This window comes from Pan paniscus, chromosome 11, assembly GCF_029289425.2.
Source record: "Pan paniscus chromosome 11, NHGRI_mPanPan1-v2.0_pri, whole genome shotgun sequence".
NCBI classification, from domain to species: domain Eukaryota; kingdom Metazoa; phylum Chordata; class Mammalia; order Primates; family Hominidae; genus Pan; species Pan paniscus.
Window position 1 is genome coordinate 88,301,213 of NC_073260.2, and position 27,043 is coordinate 88,328,255.

The 27,043-nt window shown below is 44.4% G+C and overlaps 1 long non-coding RNA gene and 1 other non-coding gene across 2 annotated transcripts in view; both read right to left on the reverse strand.

Annotated features, from left to right (window-relative positions):
- LOC117981681 (uncharacterized) overlaps positions 1–27,043 on the reverse strand; it is a 45,921-nt gene that overhangs the window by 15,674 nt on the left and 3,204 nt on the right. Inside the window, exons 2-3 of the long non-coding RNA XR_008619733.2 lie at positions 23,167–23,320; positions 482–4,066 (exon numbers count right to left, since the gene is read on the reverse strand). This is a non-coding gene — a long non-coding RNA (uncharacterized LOC117981681). The remainder of the gene's footprint in view (positions 1–481; positions 4,067–23,166; positions 23,321–27,043) is intronic.
- On the reverse strand, positions 20,820–20,959 carry LOC112440940 (U4 spliceosomal RNA). Its single transcript, XR_003028918.1, has one exon. It is a non-coding gene; the product is annotated as a U4 spliceosomal RNA (small nuclear RNA).

Here is a 27,043-nt window from a genome sequence, read left to right on the forward strand (position 1 = left end):
CCTGACTTCTCTGCAGGGCAGTGGGTCCACACCACGCACTTGCACACATACTAGGAGGGAGGCCAGAGGCAGTCCTCGCTTCCTCAGGGACCCCTTCCTGCTGGTCTCCTCCCACCTCCTGCCCGGGTTCTGCTCTGCCACAGTAGCTCAGCTCTGTGTCCCCACCGCTAGCCGGCATCTCCTCCCTGCTCTGCACCACAGTCCTGTGTGCTTCACTCCGCAGACCCCAGGCTCCAAATATGTCATCTTTATTCTCTCTCTCACCCCAGGCTCCAAATATGTCATCTTTATTCTCTCTCTCAGATGTAGGAGGCCTTCATCCCTCACCTCAGCCCTGGGCCCACCTGCTGCCACTGTCTCTCAAGTCACAAGCATTTATTGTGCATCTGCTAGGAGTTGGGCACTTGAAGTGCTGGGGGCCCCTAGAAGTTCCTGCCCTTCAGAAGTTCACTGTCTGCTCAGTAATTTTCCATCGTCTCACCTCTCTGAAAACATCGCCTCTGGCCATTGATTTCCAGGAATCTGCTTAGTGCCTGCACCTCCTCCCCCTCACAGGATGCAAGGATACCTGTGTGTGGGATATTAGAGCTGAAATGTAACTGCAGAGTCTCTTTCAAAGGTGCACAGTTTCATTTGTTGGTCGTCACTGTGGAAAAAACCATATGCCAAATGAAAGTAAAGCAAGGGTCTGGGCGTGGTGGCTCATGTCTGTAATCCTAGCACTTTGGGGGGCCGAGGTGGGTTGATCACTTGAGGTCAGGAGTTTGAGATCAGCCTGGCCAACATGGTGAAACCCCCTCTCTACTAAAAACACAAAAATTAGCCGGGCATGGTGGTGTGCCCCGGTAGTCCCAGCTGCTGAGGAGGCTGAGGCAGGAGAATTGCTTGAACCCAGGAGGTGGAGGTTGTAGTGAGCCAAGATTGAGCTACTGCACTCCAGCCTGGGCAACAGAGTGAGACTCTGTCTCAAAAAAAAAAAAAAAAAAGAAAAGAAAAGAAAAGAAAGTAAAGCAGGGGCTGAATTTGACATAAATAATGACAAATTATTATTTCATTAAAGCCACAGACCTAAGGCCTAGTCTTATTTGTATAAGAAAAGATAAGGAACAATGATGTTACATTTTCTAATCTAGAGTAGCTAAAAGTTTACATAAATGTTAACCCAGTACTAGAAAATGTGAGGATAGGTCTGATTCCATATCTTGCATCTTAAAAAAGTCATACTGTAAAATCTACTTCAATAATCAAGATGTTTAATCAGTACAGATTTGTGCGTGTTTATCCCCGTGTTATGCTCTGTGAGTCCAAGAATAACTCATTCTATTGTGCTTTGCTTTATCACACCTTGCAGATACTGCACGTTTTACAAATGGAAGGTTTATGGCAACCCTGCCTGGAGCAAGGCTATCGGTGCCATTTTTCCAACAGCATGTGCTCACTTCACGTCTGTGTCACATTTTCATCATTCTTACAGCATTTCAAACTTTTTCATTATTATAATTATGACTGTGATTATTATTTCGAGACAGGGTCTCGCTCTGTTGCCCAGGCTGGAGTGCCGTGGTGCGACCACTGTAGCCTCAACCTCCTGGGCTCAAACAATCCTCCCACCTCAGCCCCTTGAGTAGCTGGGACTACAGACGCATGCCACTAGTTTTTTAAATTTTTTTGTAGAGACAGGGTCTCATTATGTTGCCCAGGCTGGTCTTGTGCTCCTGGACTCAAGTGATCCTCCAACCTCAGCCTCCCGAAGTGCTAGGTTTACAGGCATGATCAGTGACCTTTGATGTTACTATTCTAATTGTTTTGAGGTGCCACAAATCGCACCCATATAAGACAGCAAACTTAATAAGTGTGCATGTTCCGATTGCTCAACTGACCAACCGGCTATTTCCCCATCTCTCTCCCCTCTTCTGTGGGCCTCCCTATTCCCTGAGACACAATAACATTGAAGTTAAGCCAACTAATAATCCTACAATAGCCTCTAAGTGTTCAAGTGAAAGGAAGAGTCGCACGACTCTCACTTTAAATCAAAAGCTACAAATGATTAAGCTTAGTGAGGAAGGCATGTCGAAAGCTGAGATCGGCCAAAAGCTACGCCTCTTGTGCCAGTTAGTCAAGTTGTGAATGCAAGGGAAAAGCTGTTGAAGGATGTTGAAAGTGTCACTCCAGTGAACATACAAATGATAAGAAAGCAAAACATCCTTATTGCTGATACGGGGAAAGTTTGAGTAGTCTGGATAGAAGATCAAACCAGCCACAACATTCCCTTTAGCCAAAGCCTAATCCAGACCAAGGCCATAACTCTTCAATTCTGTGGAGGCTGAGAGAGGTGAGGTTATCTATAGAAGAAAACTTGGAAGCTAACAGAGGCTGGTTCATCAGATTGAAGGAAAGAAGCCAGCTCTATAACATAAAAGTGCAAGGTGAAGCAGCAAGTGCTGATGTAGAAGCTGCAGCAAGTTATCCAGAAAATCTGGCTAAGATCACTGATGAAGGCGGCTGCGTTAAACAACAGATTTTCAATGTAGATAAAACAAACAGCTTTCTCTTGGATGAAGAGGCCATGTAGGACCCTCATAGCTAGAGAGGAGAAGTCAGTGCCTGGCTTCAAACTTTAAAGAACAGGCTGGCTCTCTTATCAGGAGCTAATGCAGCTGGTGGCTTTAAGTTGAAGTCAGTGCTCATTTGCCATTCTGAAAATTCTAGGACCTTTAAGAGTTATGCTAAAGCTGGCCAGGCGTGGTGGCTCACGCCTGTAATCCCAGCATTTTGGGAGGCCGAGGGGGGTGGATCACCTGAGGTCAGGAGTTTGAGACCAGCCCGGCCAACATGGCAAAACCCCATCTTTACTAAAAATACAAAAATTAGCCAGGCGTGGTGGTGCATGCCTGTGATCCCAGCTACTCAGGAGGCTGAGACAGGAGTATCACTTGAACCCAGGAGGCACCCGGGAGGCGGAGGTTGCCGTAAGCTGGGATCACACCACTGCACTCAAGCCTAGGCAACACAGCGAGACTCTGTCTCAAAAAAAAAAAAAAAAAAAATGCTAAAGCTACTCTTCTTGTGCTCTATAAATGGAATAGCAAAGCCTGGATGACAGCATATCTGGTAATTAGCATGGTTTACTGAATATTTTAAGCCCACTATTGAGATTTACTGCTCAGAAAAAGAAGAAAAGATTCCTTTCAGAAAATTACCACCCACTGACAGTTCACCTGGTCACCCAAGGGCTCTGATGAAGATGTGCAAGGAGATGAATGTTATTTTCATGCCTGCTAACACAACATCCAGTCCATAGCCCATGGATCAAAGAGTAATTTTGACTTTCAAGTCCTATTACTTAAGAAATACATTGGCCGGGCACGGGGGCTCACGCCTGCAATCCCAGCACTTTGGGAGGCTGAGGCGGGCAGATCATGAGGTCAAGAGATCGAGACCATCCTGGCTAACATGGTGAAACACTGTCTCTACTAAAAGTACAAAAATTAGCTGGGCTGGGTGGCACACGCCTGTAGTCCCAGATACTTGGGAGGCTGAGGCAGGAGAATCGCTTGAACCTGGGAGGCGGAGGTTGCAGTGAGCCAAGATTGCGCTACTGTACTCCAGCCTGGGTGACAGAGCAAGACTCCATCTCAAAAAAAAAAAAAAAAAAAAAAGAGAAAGAAAGAAATACATTTTGTTGGGCCACAGCTGCCATTGATCTTGATTCCTCTAATGGATCTGGGCAAAGTAAATTGAAAGACTTTGGAAAGAATTAATCATTCTAGATGCCATTAAGAACATTCATGATTCATAGGAGAAGGCCAAAATATCCACATTAACAGGATTTGGGAGAAGTTGATTCCAACGCTCATAGTTGACTTTAGGGGGCTCAAGACTTCTGTGGAGGAAGTAACTGCAGATGTGGTAGACACAGCAAGAGAAGTACAGTTAGAAGTGGAGCCTGAAGATGTGACTGAATTGCTGCCATCTCACAATCAAACTTGAATGAAGGAAGTGTTGTTTCTTCTGAATGAGCCAAGAACGTCTTTTCTTGATGTGGATTCTACTCCTGATGAAGACGCTGTGGACATTGTTGAAATGACAACAGAGGATTTAGAATATTACATAACGCAGTTCATAAAGCAGTGGCATGGTTTGATAGGATTGATTCCAGTATTGAAGGAAGTTCTACTGTGGGTAAATGCTATCAAATAGTATCTCATGCTACAGAGAAATCTTTGGTGAAAGAGTCAATCGATGTAGCAAACTTCATCATTGTTTTATTTCAGGAAATTGCCACAGGCATTCCGATCTTCAGCAGCCACCACCCTGATCAGTCACCAGCCACAAAACTGAGGCAAGACCCTCCAGCAGCAAAAAGATGACTCACTGAAGGCTCAGGTGATCATTAGCATTTTTCAGTAATAAAGTATTTTACAAGACCAGTGCTCTAACCCATTAGCTATGGAGCCGTAATAAAGTATTTTAAAATTCCAGCGGGCACGGTGGCTCACGCCTATAATCCCAGCACTTTGGGAGGCTGAGGAGGGTGGATCACCTTAGGTCAACAGTTCGAGACCAGCCTGGCCAACATGGAGAAACCCCGTCTCTACTAAAAATACAAAAATTAGCCGGGCGTGGTAGCGGGGGCCTGTAATCCCAGCTATTCATTAGGCTGGGGCAGGAGAATCGCTTGAACTCATGAGACAGAGGTTGCAGTGAGCCGAGATCACGCTACTGTACTCCAGCCTGGGTGACACGGTGAAACTCTGTCTCAAAATAAATAAATAAATAAATAAGGTATATATGTTGTGCTGGGTGCAATGGTGGATGCCTGTAATCCTAGCACTTTGGGAGGTCAAGGCAGGTGGACTGCTTGAGCCCAGGAGTTTGAGACCAGCCTGAGCAACATAGTGAGACCCCATCTCTAAAAAAATACAAAAAATTAGCTGGGTGTGGTGACTCATGCCTGTACTCCCAGCTACTCAGGAGGCTGAGGTGGGAGGTTCGCTTGAGCCCTGAAGGCAGAGGTTGCAGTGAGCCGAGATTGTGCCACTGCACTCCAGCCTCGGCAACAGAGTGAGCCCTGTCATTAAGAAAAAAAACCAAAAAACAAAAAACGGCCGGGCGCAGTGGCTCATGCCTGTAATCCCAGCACTTTGGGAGGCCGAGATGGGCGGATCACGAGGTCAGGAGATCGAGACCATCCTGATGAACACGGTGAAACCCCATCTCTACTAAAAATACAAAAAATTAGCCGGGCGTGGCAAGCGCCTGTAGTCCCAGCTACTCAGGAGGCTGAGGCAGGAGAATGGCATGAACCCAGGAGGCGGAGCTTGCAGTGAGCCGAGATCGCGCCACTGCACTCCAGCCTGGGCGACAAAGCGAGACTCCGTCTCAAAAACAACAACGACAACAACAACATCAAGGCTGAACTGACCTTTAGCACCAAAGAGACCACTCTGTCTCTCCTCTCTCAGGTTTAACTTTCTCATAAAAATCTTACCCCCAGCCCATTTAAACTTAACTCACAATATATGCCTGGCACTATGCAAGACTCTGGAAATGTGAAGAGGAACAAAATAGCTATGGCTGACCCCTAGTTGGCCACAGTTTATAGTCTACCAGAAATAGTTATCAAAGTGTGGTCTGGGGACCTCGGAGGAGGGAGGGAGAGTCTTGGAGCCCTTTTGGGGCTGTGTGTGAAGCCCAAACTACATTCCTGTATTCATAATAATATAGCCAGTTCTCTTTCTTCATGGTAGTTATGTTCTATAAAGTTGCTGTGAATGCTGAATAAGTGAATACTGAATTATTACTCTTAAGGGAAATACAGGGTTAGGTTCCTAAAGCCTCTGGTCATTTTTGTCAACCAACCAATATGTAACTTTGTTTTCTGTGTATTTCTATTTAAAGATACCTTAACATGAGAGGATGGTGGCATGTATGCCATCTCCCATTCATGTTCCTACTTCCCTGGAAGGCTGAGATGATTTCTTATGCCTTCCAGGTTCTGATGAGATTAGGGCTTTATGCTGTGGCCCCCTCAGAATAGAGCTGCAGAATACTAAAGCCCTTAGCTGCAGCTAAGAATGAGCTTCTCGAAAGGGCATCCCATGGCTTGCCTTGCAGTTATCTGACCCCTCTTGTTTTGGTGTTGTCCTTTTGGCGAGTGGGACAAAGACCATAGGAGCTGGCACCTTGAGCCACTCTTCCTTTTGCTGTTTACGTAAGTGCCAAACAGTCTGATCTAAAAGTAGCCTGTTGTACCTTTCCAGTTCAACCAGGCAGGCCTTGTCCTTGCCCTCGTGTGTGCTCAACAGATAGGAAAGACCAAGAGGCAGGTATTAGATCAGCGTATTGCCTAGGCATTCTGCTCATTACTAGCCCATCTGACCCCTACATCTGCAGCCTGAAACCCAGTGATGAGAAAATTCTCCACGTTACAACCCTCATAAATGGCATTAATCTCTTCTAGAAGAAGATGGATTGCAAATGATTTTTAGATGTTCTTGTGGATAATACTTGCAGTATCTACACATTTAACGTTTGTTCATATTACCATCATTGCAGAACACGGGGGTAAAAAAGCTGCAAGTTGGAGAAGGAGTCTTTGCTTCTCCAAAGGAGACTTCTCTCCTCTTTTGCTCTCTCAGGAAAGAGGGGACTCTAAAGTAGTTCACTTACGGGTGGACCATGCAACATGGCTAAAAATGAGGCCTGCCCAGAGACCAAGGCTTTTCACAACTTCCTCTGTCATTCTGTGAAACTTAGTCTTAAACAGATCAGGGTTTTGCCTGGCTAAAAACTGTATTCTCTGCTTTATCTGAAGTGAAATGTATTTCTCCTGTTCCAGCCAGTGACCAATCCAACCATCTTATCCTGGAAAAAAAAAATAAATTGTAAGCATCCTCAAGATGCATTCACTTTTGAAGTTTTATTATTTACTGGCTCACAAAGTAATAATGTACACTGTAAAAAAGTGTGCAAGGCCGGGCTTGTGGTGGCTCACGCCTGTAATCCCAGCACTTTGGGAGGCCAAGGTGGGTGGATCACGAGGTCAGGAGATCGAGACCATCCTGGCTAACATGGTGAAACCCTGACTCTACTAAAAATACAAAAATTAACAGGGCATGGTGGTGCGCACCTGTAGTCCCAGCTACTCAGGAGGCTGAGGCAGGAGAATCACTTGAACCTGAGAAGCAGAGGTTACAGTGAGCCAAGACTGCGCCACTGCACTCCAGCCTGGCAACAGAGCGAGACTCCGTCTCAGAAAAACAAAACAAAAAAAAGTGCAAAATACAAAAAGTAGAAATAAGCACACAGAAAAATCAGTCTCGCATCTACAAGGAGGCAACAACTGTTAATATTCTAAGATACTTCCCTTAAGTCCTTTATGTATTTTTTTCCTTTACACAAGCACAACTCTATATGCGATCTTGTGCTTAGCCTTTTGATTCACATCATTTCATATTTCTCCATGATTTCACATTGTAAATATCATGTTGACTAACTGCATAGCGATTTGTGGATGCATCAAAATTTACCTAACTCTTCCTCAAACATGTGGCACGTAGGTTAAGAAGCTTGTCACTCTTGACACAAGCTATCTGAATGAGTGACAGACGGTACGGTGTGGTTAAAATAGCAGTGACTTTGCAGTCACATTTTTTGACCCATGTTTGAGATCTGGGTCAGCCACTTGTAACTTGTTTGTGTGACTTTAGGCAAACCACTTAATTTCTCTGAGCCTCAATTCCTTTCCCGGTCTATAAAATAGGACAGGTAACTTCTACTTCACTGAGTTGTTCTAAGTCAGGAGTGGACAGACTGTAGCTCAGCGGCCAATTCCAGGCCACTATCTGTTTTTGTAAAAAAAAGTCTCAAAGGCACACAGCCATCTCCATTCCTTTATACATCGTGTATGGCTGCTTTTGTACCACAAGGGCAAAGCAGAGAAGTTGTGACAGAGACATGGCCTGCAAAAATATCTGGCCCTCTATAGAAAAGATTTGATGACCCCTATTCTAAATAATGGACATGAAAGTAATTCTGTAGACAGAAAAAAGCCTAACCAAATGTGAAAGATTATTCATGGCAGAGCCTACAGTAGGTGCTCATTAAACATTTGTTCTAAGGATGTGTAGCTCAATGGAGAATTTTATTCACCAGAATCCCTGCAGAATGAGTTTGTGTTTGGGAGAAGCATGAAGGAGGAGGTGATTCAGAAGAGCATCAGGATGGGGTGAGAACCCTGTGCAGAGGGACAGAAAAGGAGATTTTTAACACCTGGGAAACTACAGGGACAAGGAGAACTGTGTGAAGATGTTTAGAAGCTTTCTGGATGATGCTCTGAATAAAACTCCTGTGCAGCCCAATTAAAGTAATCTACGGTAAACATCAACATGGTTCTTTAAGACTTTCAGAGCAAGACCAGTGTTTATTTAACTTCAACTCAATGTAGGGATTGGATCACAAGGAGTATAGCTTTCAAATAGATTATCAAATGGACAGAATAAAAATAACAGCTCAGGCTGGGCATGGCAGCTCACGCCTGTAATTCCAGCTCTTTGGGAGGTCAGGGCAGGAGGATCACTTGAGCCCAGGAGTTTGAGACCAACCTGGGCAACACAGTGAGACTTCATCTTTATATTTTAAAATAAGCTAATTAATTAAATAAAAATAAAAATGTCTCTGGGCATGGTGGCTCACGCCTCTAATCCCAGCACTTTGGGAGGTTGAGGCAGGCACATCACTTGAGGTCAGGAGTTTAAGACCAGCCTGGCCAACATGGTGAAACTCCATCTCTACTAAAAATACAAAAATTAGCTGGGCACAGTGGCATGTGCCTGTAGTCCCAGCTACTCAGGAGGCTGAGGCAGGAGAATCACTTGAACCCAGGAGGTGGAGGTTGCAATGAGCCAAGATAACGCGCCACTACACTCCAGCCTGGGCAACAGAGCAAGACCTCCGTTTAAAAAAAGAAAAAAAAAATCAGCCCGAATATTGAATTTATAATACAAAATTTTAATTATTAGCACTCTCCCATAAAGCACAATGAAGAACATCTTATTTAATAAAAAGAGGATAATATTTCACTGAGCAAGCTGGGCACAGTGGCTCATGCCTGTAATCTCAGCCCTTTGGGAGGCCAAGGAGGGCAGATTGCTTGAGCTCAGGAACCTGAGCAACATGGCAAAACCTCATCTCTACAAAAAATACAAAAATTAACCGGGCATGATGGTGGGCTCCTTTAATCCCGGTTACTCAGGAGGCTGAAGCACGAGAATTACTTCAAACCGGGAGGTGGAGGTTGCTGAGCTGAGATCGTGCCATTGCGCTCCAGCCTGGGCGACAGAGCAAGACTCTGTCTTAAAAAAACAAAAAACAGGCTGAGCAAGGTGGCTCATGCCTGTAATCCCAGCACTTTGGGAGGCTGAGGTGGGAGGATCACCTGAGGTCAGGAGTTCGAGACCAGCCTGGCCAACATGGCGAAACCCTGTCTCTACTAAAAATACGAAAATTAGCTGGGGTGGTGGTGCACGCCTGTGATCCCAGCTACTCGGGAGGCTGAGGCTGGAGAATCACTTGAACCTGGGAGGCGGGGGTTGCAGTGAGCTGAGATCGTGCCACTCTACTCCAGTCTGGGTGACAGAGTGAGACTCTGTCTCAAAAAAATAAACAAAAATAAATAAATAAAAACAAAAAACAATTTTAAAAAATGGTAGTAAGGTCAGACTTTTGATCATATATTTTTTTGAGTTCCCTAGTGCTATTCTGCCAATTTTTTCTATTGGACAGCTTTTTCTCCCCCATTGCTGATTTGTAAGCTCTCAAGTGAGGTCCTATAGGCAGTCTATGGACAGTATATTAAATACTGGATATTTTTGTTTATTTATTTATTGAGACAGTGTCTTGCCGTGTGGCCCAGGCTGCAGAGCAGTGGCAAGATCACAGTTCATTGCAGCCTCAAACTCCTGGACTCAAAGCAGTCCTCCCAGTTCAGCCTCCTGAGCAGCTGGGACTATAAGCATGTGCCACCAAGACCAGCTAATTAAAAAAAAATTCTTTTTGTAGAGATGGGTGTCTAACTATGTTGCCCAGGCTGGTCTTGAATTCCTGGCCTCAAGTGATCCACCTGCCTTGGCCTTCCAAAGTGCTGGGACTATAGGTGTGAGCCACCATGCCTGGATATTTTTATTGGGAGGAGGGGGTGTCTGTCAAGATTAACCAAGAGGAAGTGGAAAAGCCTAACAATCATCCATGAAAACTGGCCAAGTGTTGCACACTTTTAGTTCCAGCTACTTGGGAGGCTGAGGCAGGAGGATCACTTGAGTCCAGGTCTAGCCTGGACAATACAGCAAGACCCCACCTCTAAAAAATAATATCCATGGATCCACTCCTTTATCTGCCTGAAAAAAGAAGGTCCTGCCCTGGCACACTTAGAAGTGCTCCCTCCTGCCTCTCTATAAAGATGGAGGAAGCAGAGAAGACAACTTTTTTTTTTTTTTTTAACAGAGTTTTTAGTTAAGAGAGAAAAAAGAGCAGACTGGATGTGAGGAAACAGATGGGAACAAAGAGCAAAGAGCAGAGATTTAACAAAAAATGTTGTTGAGGGTTATGTATACCTTTAACATATTTGAAAAATATAAGGCCCAGGAGTGGTGGCTCATGCCTGTAATCCCAGCACTCTGGGAGGCCAAGGCGGGTGGATCACCTGAGGTCAACAGTTCAACACCAGCCTGGCCAACATGGCAAAACCCCGTCTCTACTAAAAAATACAAAAACTAGCTGGGCGTGGTGGCACACACCTGTAATCCCAGCTACTCGGGAGGCTGAGGCTGGAGAATCGCTTGAACCCTGGAGGCGAAGGTTGTAGTGAGCTGAGATTGTGCCACTGCACTCCAGCCTGGGCGACAAGAGCAAGACACTGTCTCAAGAAGAAAAAAAAATAAAGAAAAATATAAGAAAAAAATGAGTTATTTTAGCATGGTGGCTCACACCTGTATTCCCAGCACTTTGGGAGGCCGAGGTGAGAGGATTGCTTGAACCCAGGAGTTCGAGATCGGCCTGAGCAACATAGTGAGACCCAGTCTCTTTCAAATAAAATAAAATAAAATAAAGTAGACTTCAGACCATGGTTGACTTCAAAATCTATAAACATACACTGGTTAACTAAGAATTTCTGTGCCTGTGGGGGATACCTTTTAGTATAGTTTCTCTTAAGTGGAATGTGAAGTTGTGTGGTAGATAAGGCTAGGCTGTTCCTGTGGTCAAATGAGCATTTACCAGTGAAATGGAGAGTTGTTTGATAAGTAGATCATCGGTCAGTATCCCTTGCTACCAATCTGGCTGTGAGAGTCCCTAAGCACCAAAAGCAAGATAAGAGCAAGACTCCATCTCAAAAAAAGAAAAGAAAAAAAAAGTTTAGAATTATGTATGTGTGAAAACAATGTGAAAAAAGACTTTTGTAGATTTTTGAACTACAAAAAAGACTTTTGTAGATTTTAAGAAACTCAGAAGAAAACTTTTTCTAGTGGAAAGTAAAATTATTGGATGGAATGGGAAATCCAAAACAGGGAAGTAACACTCAGACGCTGACTGACCACCTACTTTCGAGCTACTGTCCAGGAATATGAGAAGAATTCAGAGCCACATTTTTTTCTTCCTTTTCAGAGAGGTGGGGCTTAAGATTTAGTCTGGAATTCAGATGCCTATTGGTGACTGCTCCGTGGCAGCTAAACCAAGAAAACAGCTGCTCTGCTCATTATTTCAAACCACACTAGGGTACAGAGCTTGTGCTTTGGGATGGAAACCTATGGTTATCCGCAGAGGGAGTCATGCTTTCAAGGACCTCATGTAAGTAATTCGGAATTCAATAGAGCTTTATTATTGAAATTGCAATCAGAAAAAAAGGGGGGAAAAAGGAAAATTACAAAGAGGAAGAGGAAAGCTTTGGTTTTAAATCTATCAAATCCATCATTTTTAAAGACTTTTTTACTGCTAACTCAGTTTAGTCATTCTGTGGCTGCTACTTGCTTCTTAGTTACTGTGCCAAAATTCAGGGTCTTTCTGCATCTCCAAACTGAAAGCTGAAATTGAACTCTTTTCTCCAGATTCCTGGCACTTTCATCAGATAAAGTGGGGTTCCTTTTACTTTTTGAGATCTCTGTTTCATAAATACAGTTTATTTCCAAAACATGCAATGTTTAACTATTTTGTTTCCTTCCCTTTTGAAACATGGCATGTAGAGCTGCCTGATTTGTACTTCTTTTCCCTCAGTTATTTAACTATTGACTGATCACATGATTGGGGTGGGTGCATTTACTCCAAGTTAATTAGTATCTAAGTCAAATAAAAAGGAAATTATCATGTTTATCAATATATAAATGCGACATATAGTGTGCTATACTATAGTGTAGTTTATTACACCTAATTTTTCATTGAGGCATATGGAAATCCAAATGTTTTAGGAAATCATCATCACAGTTCAATTAGGTGATTAAAATATATATTCAATTTAAAGATCATCTATAGTTAAGGAATGGCTTATACAAACGTGTGTGTGTGTGTGTTTAAAGACAGGATCTTGCTCTGTCACCCAGGCTGGATTGTAGTGGCATAATCATAGCTCACTGCAGCTTTCAACTCCTGGGCTCAAGGGATCCTCCTGCCTCAGCCTCCCAAGTAGCCAGGACTACAGACACAGACTACCATACCCGGCAAACTTTTAAATTTTTTGTAGAGACAAGGTCTTGCTACACTGCCCAGGCTGATCTCGAACTCCTGGGCTCAAGTGATGCTCCTGGCTTGGCCTTTCAAAGTGCTGAGATTACAGGCGTTGAGCCCCTGTACCTGGCCTTATAAAAACTTTTCAATCAGATGATATTATTCCTGCAATTATTGCCAACAGAGTTTACTCCTAGCTGTATCACCAATGCATACTTTCTATTTGCCTTCTTCAATGAGAATTTATTATTTTTATTTTTTATTAGCACACTTAAATTGAAATTCAAGGTCAGACTTTCTGAGCTTCTAGCTGGAACTTGTAAGTTTTTTTCCTCGTGTCATCAATAAAATCTGCTTAGAAATGGTTGTTTCTAGTTATGAAAGTAATAGTTGTTCTACTCATCTCTCCATCCATTTTTTTTGTATAACTGACTTTAAAAATATGACCTGAAATAATCATTTCATTCATTTGCCTAATGTTTGGTGGTTTCTATGGCCACACAAGCTCTGAAATACTCTATATGGCCTTTAAGTTATCTTCCAAGTTACTCTGCCACTTAATAATTCAATTATCTTTTCCAATATTCCTCAGTAAAACCTTTCTCCTGTCAGGCTGGTCTCCCCTGTATGCTATTCTCATGCCCATTTTATTGTCTTCAATCACATCATGTTCTCTCTTCCAGGAAATACTCTTTTAAAATGTAAAACTGATAGGGTTTTGTGGCACACTGAATGTGAGACAGAAAGGAGGTGCAGAGGTCAAGAATGCCTCCTAAGATCCTAGTAGGTGATAATACTATTCACTGAGAATGAGGACGGAAGAGAAAGCCCAGGTTTATAAGGAAGAAGAAAGCTCAATTTTGGACAAGCGGATTTGAAGTGCTTGTAGAACACATCCAAATAAAGATGTCCTATAAGTAGTTGAATATTTGGGTTTGGACCGAGAAGACTGGGATAGAAATTCACATCTAGGAATCATTTTAAATGATTGTGAAACCGGCCGGGTGCGGTGGCTCACGCCTGTAATCTCAGCACTTTGGGAGGCCGAGTCCGGCGGATCACGAGGTCAGGAGATCAAGACCATCCTGGCTAACACAGTGAAACCCCGTCTCTACTAAAAATACAAAAAAAATTAGCCGGGCATGATGGCGGGTGCCTGTAGTCCCAGCTACGCGGGAGGCTGAGGCAGGAGAATGGCGTGAACCCGGGAGGCGGAGCTTGCAGTGAAGCGAGATCGCGCCAGGGCACTCCAGCCTGGGCGACAGAGCGAGACTCCGTCTCAAGAGGAAAAAAAAAAAAAAAAAGAATGTGAAACCATGCAAGTGGTTGAAGTCATGCTGGAGATACACTAAAATGAGATATAAGGAAGACTACAGAATTCTAGAAAATACTTTTATTTAGGAGTTTGAGAAAGTATGAGTCAGAGAAGTTGGAAGTAGGCAGGAAATCAGGTGTCTTGCAAGCCCAGGATGTAAAATATCTCAAGAATAAGGCAGTGACCAACAGTGTGAAAAAGAAGGGGTTAAGAGAAGAGAAGCCAGAGGGCAGAGAAGACTAGGTACATGGGCAGCTGGAAAAAGAGGGTACGTGGCCAGGAAAGCACCGCTAAATATTTAACAAAGGTGTAAGAGCCTGACACAATGGCTCACATCTCTAACCCCAGCACTTCAGTAGGTTGAGGCAGGAGGATTGCTTGAGGCCAGGAGTTCAAGATCAGCCTGGGCAACATAGTAAGACCCTAGTTCTAAAAAAATTACAAAAATTAGCCGGACATGGTGGCACATGCCTGTAGTCCTAGCTACTCAGGTGGCTGAGGGGAGAGGATAGCTTGAATCTAGGAAGTTGAGGCTGCAGTGAGCCATGATCCTGCCACTGCACTCCAGCCTGGGTGATAGAGTAAGACCCTGTCTCTCTCACACACACACACACACACACACACACACACACACACAGTACCATAGACCGAAGCACCTGGGTTTCCGCAGAATTTTATGCCCCATTAAATTTAGTGATGTCTAACAGTCATTCAGTTGTCTAAGATTTAGACAGCTATTATGTGAAAAATACCATTAAAGAGTTCCAAATTGGCCGGACGCGATGGCTCACACCTGTAATCCCAGCACTTTGGGGGGCTGAGGCGGGTGGATCGACATCAGGAGTTCAAGACCAGCCTGGCCAAGATGGTGAGACGCTGTCTCTACCAAAACTACAAAAGTTAGCCAGGTGCGGTGGCAGGTGCCTGTAATTCCAGCTACTCAGGAGGCTGAGGCAGGAGAATCACCTGAACCTAAGCCGAAATCACACCATTGGGCTCCAGCCTGGGCAACAGAGTGAGACTCTGTCTCAAAAAAAAAAAAAAAAAAAAAGAGTTCCAAATTGGCCAAGAGTGACAGTAGAACAGAGTCAGGGGCAGAAAAATCTGGTGAAACAGGTAGGGTAAGAAATGTCATTGGGTGCTTTGGGCTAAGAGTAAACAGTGTATTTCAAAACACGTAAAGTTTATGGAATGTGGCCAGGCGCAGTGGCTCATGCCTGTAATCCTAGCACTTTGGGAGGCTGAGGTGGGTGGATCATCTGAGATCAGGAGTTCGAGACCAGCCTGGCCAACATGTCGAAACCCCGTCTCTACTAAAAATACAAAAATTAGCTGGGTGTGGTGGCGGGTGCCTGTAGTCCCAGCTATTTGGGAGGCTGAGGCAGAAGAATTGCTTGAACCCAGGAGGCGGAGGTTGCAGTGAGCCGAGATCGCACCACTGCACTCTGCCTGAGCCACAGAGTGAGACCTTGTCTCAAAAAAAAAAAAAAAATTTATGGAGTGCATAATGTCTAGCACAAATTTGTGTCTCCAATGTATATCTTCCTCCAGATCCTCAATCTCATGGAAATGTTCTGTAGGTGCTACAAATTCAACATATCCAAAATTAAAGCTCATTATCTTCTCACCTACTCCAGCCCATCTCCAAATCTGCTTCTCTAAGTGCAGTGGTGCAATCTTGGCTCACTGCAACCTCCACCTCCTGCACTCAAGCAATTCTCCTGCCTCAGCCTCCTGAGTAGCTGGGACTACAGGTGCACGCCACCATGCCCAGCTTTTTTTTTTTTTTTTTTTTTTTTTGTATTTTTACTAGATGAGGTTTCACCACCACATTGGCCAGGCTGGTCTTGAACTCCTGACCTCAGGTGATCTACCCGCCTTGGCCTCCCAAAGTGCTGGGCTTACAGATGTGAGCCACTGGGTCCGGCCCCTTCTCCACATTATGATTCCAATCCTCTCATTCTCTATTTCCATTATTACCACTTTAGTTGAGGTCCTGAAATATTATTCCTAACTGGTTTCCCTTCTTCCAGTCCTTCCTCCTCTTCCCAATCCATCTTCTGTAGTTCTTTTTTTTTTTTTTTTTTTTTTGAGGCGGAGTCTCGCTCTGTCGCCCAGGCTGGAGTGCAATGGCGCGATCTTGGCTCACTGCAAGCTCCGCCTCCCGGGTTCACACCATTCTCCTGCCTCAGCCTCCCTAGTAGCTGGGACTACAGGGGCCCACCACCACGCCCAGATAATTTTTTGTATTTTTAGTAGAGACAGGGTTTCACTGTGTTAGCCAGGATGGTCTCGATCTCCTGAACTCGTGATCCACCTGCCTCGGCCTCCCAAAGTGCTGGGATTACAGGCTTGAGCCACCACACCCAGCCATCTTCTGTAGCTCTAATTAAGCAAATCTGATCATGCCATTTCCCTAATTAAAAACTCTCCCGATTATAGTGAGGGAAAGTCTAACCTCCTTAGCATAACATCATGCAAGGCCCTTGCTGAACTGACCTTGCTCACATCTTGTCTGCATCTCCCAGTTACTTTCTGCCTCCACACATCTATCTCATAAGACCGCCAAATTTCCCACCTTGTTTTTAAATTCACCATGCTGTTTTATGCTTGACTTATTATAAAGATTGAGCAAGAGTGTTGTGTTACTACTATCATGAGCCTAGATGGTGGAGGATGACCGGTGCAGGCAGTTGAGTAGAAGCAATTTGGCCTAGCCAGAGAGAAAAGAACAAGGATGGCTAGGAATCTTTGGTAGAAGATGTGATCCTCCTTTGACTGAATGTTTATTGACTGTGTTTCTCACATAAGGTATGATTCAAGGAACTATGAGGGAGACAAGCATACCAAACAGGGCTAACTTCAAGGAATTTATGATCTGATTTTAAAAACGTAGGTCATATATAGTGAGGTGACTAATATGACTGATTTTTCTCGGGTTCCTTATAATACATCAGATGTCTAATATTACAGTCACAAACATATACATTCAAAGATACCAGGTAATTCATCATAAGTATAACTAATAATAAGTTTGAGGTCAGGCATGGTGGCTCACGCCTGTAATCCCAGCACTTTGGGAGGCCGAGGCAGGCAGATCACCTGAGGTCAGGAGTTCGAGACTAGCCTAGACAACATGGTGAAACCCCGTCTCTAGTAAAAATACAGAAATTAGCCAGGTGTGATGGCAGGCGCCTGTAGTCCCAGCTACTTGGGAGGCTGAGGCAGGAGAATCGCTTGAACCCGGGAGGTGGAGGTTTCAGTGAGCTGAGATCGTGCCACTGCACTCCAGCCTGGGCAACAGAGCGAGACTCGGTCTCAAAACAAAATGAAACAAAAAGTTTGAGATGAGTAAAGACAAGTGCTCCAAGAATTCAGAGAAGGAACAGATTATTTTGGGATAGGGTGTTCATATTAGGTTTCACAATAGAGATGGCGTTTGAAACCTGATTGGGTGTAAGCGGCAGACAAGGAAGAGCCTTCTAACTTTGAGGAATGATACAAAGGTAGAGAAAGAACTCTTTGGGGCAGAAGGATCCAGGAGGGGAATAATGTTGGTAAGATCAGCAAAAGGTCAGGACCCTTAAATTGTGGAGGACCTTAAATGACAAACTTGTTCCCCTAGGCATACTTTATCTAGCAGGGAATGGGGGACCACTGAAGTTTTTCTTAAAGACTTAACGAGATGAAAGCAGCCTTTTAAGAAGATTTAATCAGGCAATAATGTGCAAGATAGATGAAAGGAGCGAGGGAATGCAGGCAGGAAGGACAAGAAGAAATAGAGTAATCCAGGTCTTTGTTAATTCCACTTATTTATTTTATTATTAAGAGATGGGGCCTTACAATGTTGCCCAGGCTGGACTCAAACTCCTGGGCTCAAGAAATCCTCCTGTCAGGCCGGGCATGGTGGCTCACACCTGTAATCCCAGCACTTTGGGAGGCTGAGGTGGGCGGATCACGAGGTCAGGAGATCAAGACCATCCTGGCTAACATGGTGAAACCCCGTCTCTACTAAAAATACAAAAAATTAGCCGGGCGCGGTGGCGGGCGCCTGTAGTCCCAGCTACTCGGGAGGCTGAGGTAGGAGAATGGTGTGAACCCAGGAGGCGGAGCTTGCAGTGAGCCGAGATTGCGCCACTGCAGTCCGGCCTGGGCGAAAGAGCGAGACTCCGTCTCAAAAAAAAAAAGAAAGAAAGAAATCCTCCTGTCTCAGCCTCCCAAGTAGCTGGGATTACAGGCGTGCATGCACTACTGCACCCAGGTTAATAGTGGGCTTTGATGCCCAATTTTCTTGATTCTAAAACACTATTGATATAATAGTTTTTATAATAAAAAACTCTACATTAAATATTTACATTGATTATAAATATTGATTTTAGGTATATAAAATCATTAAAAGAAAACATCTCAGAATTAAGGAAATAAGATGATAAGATCTGAACTAAGGCCAGGTGCAGTGGCTTATGTCTGTAATACCAACACTTTGGAAGGCAGAGGCAGGAGGATCACTTGAGGCCAGGAGTTCGAGACCAGCCTGGGCAACAAAGCAAAACCCTGTCTCTACAAAAGTTTTGATAAATTAGCTAGGCATGGTGGCATGTGCTTTAAGTCCCAGCTACTTGGGAGGCTGGGGTCACAGGATCGCTTGAGCCCAGGAGTTTGAGGCTGCAGTGAGCCACAACCATACCACTGCACTACAAGCTGGGCTAGAGAGCAAGACCCCGTCTCTAAGAAAACCCAACAACCGGCCAGGCGCGGTGGCTCATGCCTATAATCCCAACACTTTGGGAGGCCAAGATGGGAGGATCACCTGAGGTCAGGAGTTCAAGACCAGCCTGGCCAATATGGTGAAACCCCGTCTCTACTAAAAATACAAAAATTAGCTGGGTGTGATGGTGGGCGCCTGTAATCCCAGATACTCAGGAAGCTGAGGCAGGAGAATCGCTTGAACCTGGGAAGCAGAGGTTGCAGTGAGCTAAGATCACACCACTGCACTCCAGCCTGGGTGACAGAGTGAGACTCCGTCTCAGAAAAAAAAAAAAAGAAAGAAGAAAGAAAACCCAACAACATAAACTGAGATAACATTTTGAATTATTTGAAAGATTGAATGTTAAAGTCAGAGAGAGCGAAGATTAAAATATGACTCCATGATTTTGAGTCTGAATGAAAGTGTCAAGTTAGTACCATTAAAAGAAATAGCAAAGTCAACAGGATAAAATGAACTTTCATATATTGAGTTTGAAGTGAGGAACTATCTAGTAGGCAATTGAACATAGGGGCCTCAAGCTGGGAAGAAAGGCCAGGCTGGAGTATGTATCCTAGGAATTACCTACATGGAAGTGATAATGGAAGGCTTGAGAGTGAGCCAATTTCTGAAAGAATGAGTACGCAGAGGGGCAGGGGCAGGAGCTAATCATAAGAGAGTGTTCATGTTAAGGGGCAAGAGGAGGAGTAGGGACAAAAAACAAATAATTTGAAAGGTAGAATTATATTCATTCCAGAATAGGGGCATGAAAAACATGAGGAGAGAGAGAGGTTGAGGCCTTATGTTCATGCTTAGGCTTTTTTTTTTTTTTTTTTTTTTGAGACAGAGTCTCGCTCTGTTGCCCAGGCTGGAGTGCAGTGGCAAGAACTTGGCTCACTGCAACCTCCGACTTCCAGGTTCAAGCGATTCTCCTGTCTCAGCCTCCCAAGTAGCTGGGATTACAGGCACACAGCACCACACCCAGCTAATTTTTATATTTTTAGTAGAGATAGGGTTTCGCCATGTTGGCCAGGCTGGTCTTGAACTCCTGACCTCAGGTAATCCACCCACTTTGGCCTCCCAAAGTGCTGGGATTATAGGTATGAGCCACCACGCCCGGCCTGTGGGCTATTCTTCAGTTCCAGGAGTTCTGGACCAGTACCTTGGCTGTTTCCTTAGCTTATGTTGGGAAATAATAAAATTTCCCCAGAAGCGTGTTACTGATATTCAGCGCTGTTGATCTTAGCTAGTTCCTTTAAAGTCCAGAAGAACATACTTCCCACATAACTTTGTTTGTTTTTGAGATGGGGGTCTCACTCTGTCCCCCAGGCTGAGATGCAGTGGCATGATCATGGCTCACTGCAGCCTCAGCCTCCCAGGCTCAGGTGATCCTCCCACCTCAGCCTCCCGAGTAGCTAGTTACTCCAGGTGCATGCCACGATACCCAGCTAATTTTCTGTATTTTTTGTAGACATTGGGTTTCACCATATTGCCCATGCTGGTCTTGAACTCCTGGGCTAAAGCAATCCACCCGACTCAGCCTCCTAAAGTGCTGGGATTATAGGTATGAACCACCACACCCGGCTTCCCACATAACTTTTAATGAGAAGTTTAGAGCATAATTGTGTTGATCCAACATTTTATAAGAGAGTCAAAGTTAAAGGCAAACTAGTTTTTAACACATTTCCAGTTCTTCTGGAATGGCTGTGCCAATTAAACTTTCTGAATTTCTATTAGTCAGGGATGATTGAGCATTCTCTGACTCACTTCATTTCCCAAGCAGCCAAATAAGAAATAATTTATTAGTTTACAATATGATACTTTTTTTTTGAGATGGGGTCTCACTCTGTTGCCCAGGCTGGAGTGCAGTGGTGTGATCATGACTCACTGCGGCCTGGACCTCCCAGGCTCAGGCGATCCTCCCCCTTCAGCTTCCTGGGTAGCTGGGACTACAGGCAAGCACCACCACGCCCAGCTAAATTTTTAAAATATTTTTTGTAGAGACAGGGTCTTGCCATGTTGCCTAGGCTGGTCTTGAACTCCTAGACTCAAATGATCACAAAAGTGTTGGGAAGACAGGCGTGAGCCACTGCACTCAGCCTGGTTTACAGTATGATACTTTCAATTAGCAATAATCGCACCTTGGATAAACCTCATTGGCTACGATACTGCCACTGCACAAAGCTACAGTATGATACTTTCATAGCCCATAAAGAAAAAAATATATATGTAATGTTCATATATATATATATTTTGTTTCTTTGTTTGTTTGTTTGAGACAGAGTCTCACTCTGTCACCCAGGCTGGAGTGCAGTGGTGTGATCTCAGCTCACTGCAACCTCTGCCTCCTGCATTCAAGCGATTCTCATGCATAAGCTTCCCGAGTAGCTAGGATTACAGGCACCTGCCACCACGCCTGACTAATTTTTGTATTTTAGTAGAGATGGGGTTTCACCATGTTGGCCAGGCTGGTCTCAAACTCCTGACCTCAGGTGATCCACCTGCCTCGGCCTCCCAAAGTGTTGGGATTACAGGCATGAGCCACCGCACTCAGCCAAAAAATATATTTTAAAATCCTGAGAAAAGGCAATATTTCACAAAAACAAAGTCATTATGTTAATTTGTACCTTTCTTCTATGATTGGCAAAGGAGCATAGGGATGGCTCACCACCACAGGTGCTCTAAAAAGCTGACTGGTCGGCATGATAAACTGATTCGTAATTGGGGCTACAAATAGTGATTAAATGGTCCTGAAATATAAATTTCAAAAAGATTATCTTCCAGTTATAAGTATCTTAATCAGTACATTTGTAAGTATCTTTCAATGTTATGCTCTTGCAAAGCTTAAGCTGATACAGTTTAGGATATTGCTGAATTATTTTCAGCCAATATAATCTCTTTTTTTGAGACTGAGTCTCACTCTGTTGCCCAGGCTGCAATGCAGTGGCACGATCTCAGCTCACTGTAACCTTCGCCTCCCAGGTTCAAGCAATTATCCTGCCTCAGCCTCCCGAGTAGCTGAGATTACAGGCGGGGGCCACCACCCGGTTAATTTTTGTTTTTTTTTTTTTTTTGAGACGGAGTCTCACTCTGTCACCCAGGCTGGCGCCATCTCGGCTCACTGCAAGCTCCGCCTCCCGGGTTCACCCCATTCTCCTGCCTCAGCCTCCTGAGTAGCTGGGACTACAGGCGCCCGCCACCACGCCCGGCTAATTTTTTGTACTTTTAGTAGAGACGGGGTTTCACCGTGTTAGCCAGGATGGTCTCGATCTCCTGACCTTGTGATCCGCCTGCCTCGGCCTCCCAAAGTGCTGGGATTACAGGCGTGAGCCACCGCACCCAGCCTAATTTTTGTATTTTTAGTAGAGACGGGATTTCACCGTGTTGACCAGGCTGGTCTCAAAGTCCTGACCTCAGGTGATCCACCTGCCTCGGCCTCCCAAACTGCTGGGATTACAGGCATGAGCCACTACTCCTGGCCTCAGCCAATATAATCTTAATCCTTACATGCTTTTCCTGGGAGAAAAGAATTGCTTTCCCCATGTAGTGTAGCCTCATAAGGCTATTCTGCAACAGGAGCAATTTTCTTTTCTGGGGAGGCTATAAACAATCTGGCGTATGCAGTGATATCTGGTTTGTAAGGTGTGTTTTACCTCTGTATACTCTAGAGTAGGGGGTCCCCAACCCCTGGGCCATGGACTGGTACTGGCCAGTGTCTTGTTAAGAACTGGGCCGCAGGCCAGGTCGGGCGCGGTGGCTTATGCCTGTAATCGCAACACTTTGGGAGGCTGAGGTGGGTGGATCACTTGAGGTCAGGAGTTCTCGACCAGCCTGGCCAACATGATGAAACCCCGTCTCTACTAAAAATACAAAAATTAGCCAGACCGCATGCCTGTAATCCCAGCTACTCGGAAGGCTGAGGCAGGAGAATCACTTGAACTCGGGAGGTGGAGCTTACAGTGAGCCAAGAAGCCAAGATTGCGCCACTGCACTCCAGCCTGGGTGACAGAGTGAGACTCCGTCTCAAAAAAAATAAAAATAAAAATAACTGGGCCGCATAATAGGAGATAAGTGGCAGGCAAGCAAGCATTACCGTCTACATTCCTCCTCCTGTCAGAACAGTGGTGGCATCAGATTCTCATAGAAGCACGAATCCTATTGTGAACTGCGCATGCTAGGGACCTAGGTTGAACGCTCCTTATGAGAATTTAATGCCTGATGATCTCAGGTGGAACAGTTTCATCCTGAAACCATCCCCACCCCCACTTCCCATGGAAAAATTGTCTTCCAGGAAACCAGTCCCTGGTGCCAAAAAGACTGGGGACCGCTGCCCTAGAGACTCTGGTAATTAAAAGTGTGGTGGCTGAGATACAGTATGGGGTGAGATACTTACCAGCTAGGGAAAGATATTTACTAAACAGGAATATCCAGCTTAATACGGTGATGAATTGCTCAGTTTATTCCACCTCTTGTTGATTTCTTCATGATATTGGCTTAGGGCAGAGATGGCACATACATGGCAACATCCTTGACTCCCTTCCATCTCCCTAGAAAACAACATGGCAGACATAACAATGTTACCGGGGGTCCTTGCTCCCAGAGCTCCCAACATGGTGGTGGGTCGCTTCCAAGATGGCAGCAAGCCTCTCGTTCTCTGACCTGGGGTTCTTGGCCCCACGGATTCCAAGGAATGGAATCTTGGGCCATGCGGTGAATGTTATAGCTCTATTGGAAGACGTGGGTCATGGAAGAGAACCGTGGAACCCAGCGACTAGTGTTCATCTCAATTAGGACGAACCCAGGCACTTGCCGTGCAGGAACAACGGCAAGCCTTCAGCCCGATCGGGAGCAGCAGTGGGCGCCTCGCTGGATCAGGAGCACAGCAGACACCCTGCCAGATCCGGAGGGGTGGAAGTCAGCGGCGGGTCTGCGACTGCGGCAAACAGCAGTGGTGGACAACGAGCGAAAGCTTAGCTCGAGCGGTAACAAACACGGTACAAACACGGACCAGAAGAGTATGCAGTTACAAGATTTAATAGAGTGAAAACACAGCTCCCATACAAAGGGAGGGGAACCAAAGAGGGTAGCCGTTGCCGGCTGGAATGCCTGGCTTTATATCCTGATCATTGTCCCTCCCACTGTGCTCTCAGGCAATAGATGATTGGTTATTTCTTTACCTCCTGTTTTTGTCTGATTGGCATTTTAGTGAGCTCTCTTTACTACCTGATTGGTCGGGTGTGAGCTAAGTTGCAAGCCCCATGTTTAAAGGTGGATAGGGTCACCTTCCTAACTAGGCCTAGGGATTCTTAGTCGGCCTAGGAAATCCAGCTAGTCCTGTCTCTCAACAGCACATACTCTTTTCCAGTAAACTCTAGCCCCAGAGTCATTTTTGACACAGTTCTCCAGGCAGCCACCATCAATCGGTTGGAAGTGGGGATCGAAATAAGGTTGGGGATTCTCCCTGGCTCACAGTTTTACTGTTAGTATCTTCTGAATGCAAGGAACAGGGCATCTTTTTTAAAAAGAGGATTTAGGCCGGGCACGGTGGCTCATGCCTGTAATCCTAGCATTTTGGTAGGCCAAGGCAGGCGGATTGCCTGAGCTCAGGAGTTGGAGACCAGCCTGGCAACATGACGAAACCCCATCTCTATAAAAAATACAAAAAAACTTAGCCGGGCATCGTGGTGCCTGCCTGTAGTCCCAATTACTTGGGAAGCTGAGGCACAAAAATTACTTGAACCTGGGAGGTGGAGGTTGCAGTGAGCCAAGATAGCACCACTGCACTCAAGCCTGGGTGACAGAGTGAGACTCTGTCTCCAAAAAAAAATAATAAAATAAATAAATAAATAAAAAGATGATTTAAGGATACATGTAGATTAAAATCAGAAAGTTGTTCAGGATTCAAGTCAAGTCAGGGCCTGGATTCTCTCCCTATGGCCTCCCTGTGCTACCTCTCACAGCATATCTGTGACTATGTTTTTAAGGTGCCCCATTTTCCTTTCATTTCCAACTGGCCAGTCCTCTCCGTATTCCCCAGTCCAGATGTTTCAGAGAGCTACTTTAACATGCACATTAGCTAATTACCATTGTCACTATTAGCTAGCCACAGGCTTGGTGCCAGGTTTTTTCATGGGTCATGAATAGGCAGCTCTTGAGGAGGCAGCCTATGGGCACAGGTGATATTTTCTCTCTTTCATTTAGTGACGGTTTTTACTTTATGAAAATTTGAAATTCAACTGTGCTGCTTAGGTATTTATTAACACTTCAATAAAAACTTTAGGAAAAATTTGTGCCAAATAATGTCCTTTTCTTTTTTGAAAGCATCACTAAACTAATACATCAGGAGAATGCCATAGAGATTAGACCTTGATTTTAAAGAAGATGTCTTTTAAAATCTCTTAAGACCTTGATGTGAGCCATTCAGAGAGATGTGGGCTGGATAATAGAAGAGTTATGTGAACTCTTAACTAATGGAACAACTTAACCAAAAAATGATGACTGTAGGTCGGGCGCGGCGGCTCACACCTGTAATCCGGGCCCTGGCCGAGGCGGGCAGATCATTTGAGGTCAGAATTTTGAGACCAGCCTGGCCAACATGGTGAAACCCCGTCTCTACTAAAAATACAAAAATTAGCCGGGCGCGGTGACACATGTCTGTAATCCCAGCTCCTCGGGAGGCTGAGGCAGGAGAATTGCTTGAACCCGGGAGGCAGAGGTTGCAGTGAGCCGAGATGACGCCATTGCACTCCAGCCTGGGCAACAGAGTGAAACCCTGTCTCAAAAAAAAAAAAAGTGATGGCTGAGATGAACCTTGAGATAGGTTTCTGTTATAAAGTGCAATGCTCTAGTTAGTATAGAGAGGAAACACTGGGTGGTAGTAGCTAAGCAAGTGGGATCAAGGGCTGGGCTCTTCTGTTTAACAGCTGTGCAACCTCAGGCAACTTCGCCTTCTGTATTTTGGTCTTTTTGTCTGTAAAGTAGGGGGTATATACAGAATTTACATCTTAATGTTGTTATGAGTACTGATGAATATAGATACATCAGTTTAGAATAGTTTAGGCTATTTTAGTTTAGAAATGTTTAGGCTACGAAATACACGGGTAGAATTTACAGAGAGGCAGAGTACTTTAAAATAATTAAATCACCAAATAAAATAAGACAAGTCTGTTACAAGAAATGTTCCCAAAGTGGCCAGATAAGCATCTGTCAGGGGTGCTGTAGGAAGGTCTCCCACTCTGATGAGAAGGTTAGATTAGAGGATCTCTTAAAGCCTAGGAGTCATTGATAGCCTAGTTATGCCCTGAATGCTTGAAGTTATATTTATGCTTATGGAGTAATCTCTAGAAAAATCTGATTTTATTATACTACAAAGCCATAAGTAATTTTTTTGCAACTTGTAGAGTTCTCAGACTAAAGTCAAATGAAACCAAATCATACAAACCAAACTTAACTAGTGACGATTTTTGGTATGTCAATTCACAATGTTAAACAGTAAAGTAACAGAAATCCAGAAATGTAATATTATTTACCCATAGGAAAGTGATCTCAAAAAGCCAAGAGAAAATGCCTCCTAAGGGTCCTTGCTGCAATTTGATCTCAAGAAAGCAGAGAAGAAAATTCTAAAAAGATTATTTCATTTAAGGTTAAATGATTATGGAAATATAAAATTCTCAGTGTTGATCAAACACAAAACTTGCAGGTGGCTTAGAAAGTGCATACAATTCTCAAAATGTATTCCCTACCGTTAAAGGTATTTATATTTATAGTTACATTTTTCTAGCTATATTAAGCATTATTTTAAAAACACATTACAGTAAAATACACATAAAAGGTACATATATATTACGTATATAATTTGAGTTTTTACAAACTAAACACACCTATGTAATCAGCACCCAGATTTTAAATTGTTTTTGAAGTTAATTTTTCTTACCTTTCAGGAAGAAAAATTTAACGTTCTATTCTGCATATTTGGAGGTACACTATGTAACTTTAAAAGCAACATACCCATCTTGACTTCAAGTGACTTTCTTTTTTTTTTTTTTGAGATTGAGTCTAGCTCTGTTGCCCAGGCTGGAGTGCAGTGGCGCGATCTCCACTCACTGCAAGCTCCGCCTCCCGGGTTCACGCCATTCTCCTGCCTCAGCCTCCCAAGTAGCTGGGACTACAGGCGCCTGCCACCACACCCGGCTAATTTTTTTTGTATTTTTAGTAGAGACGGGGTTTCACAGTGTTCGCCAGGATGGTCTTGATCTCCTGACCTTGTGATC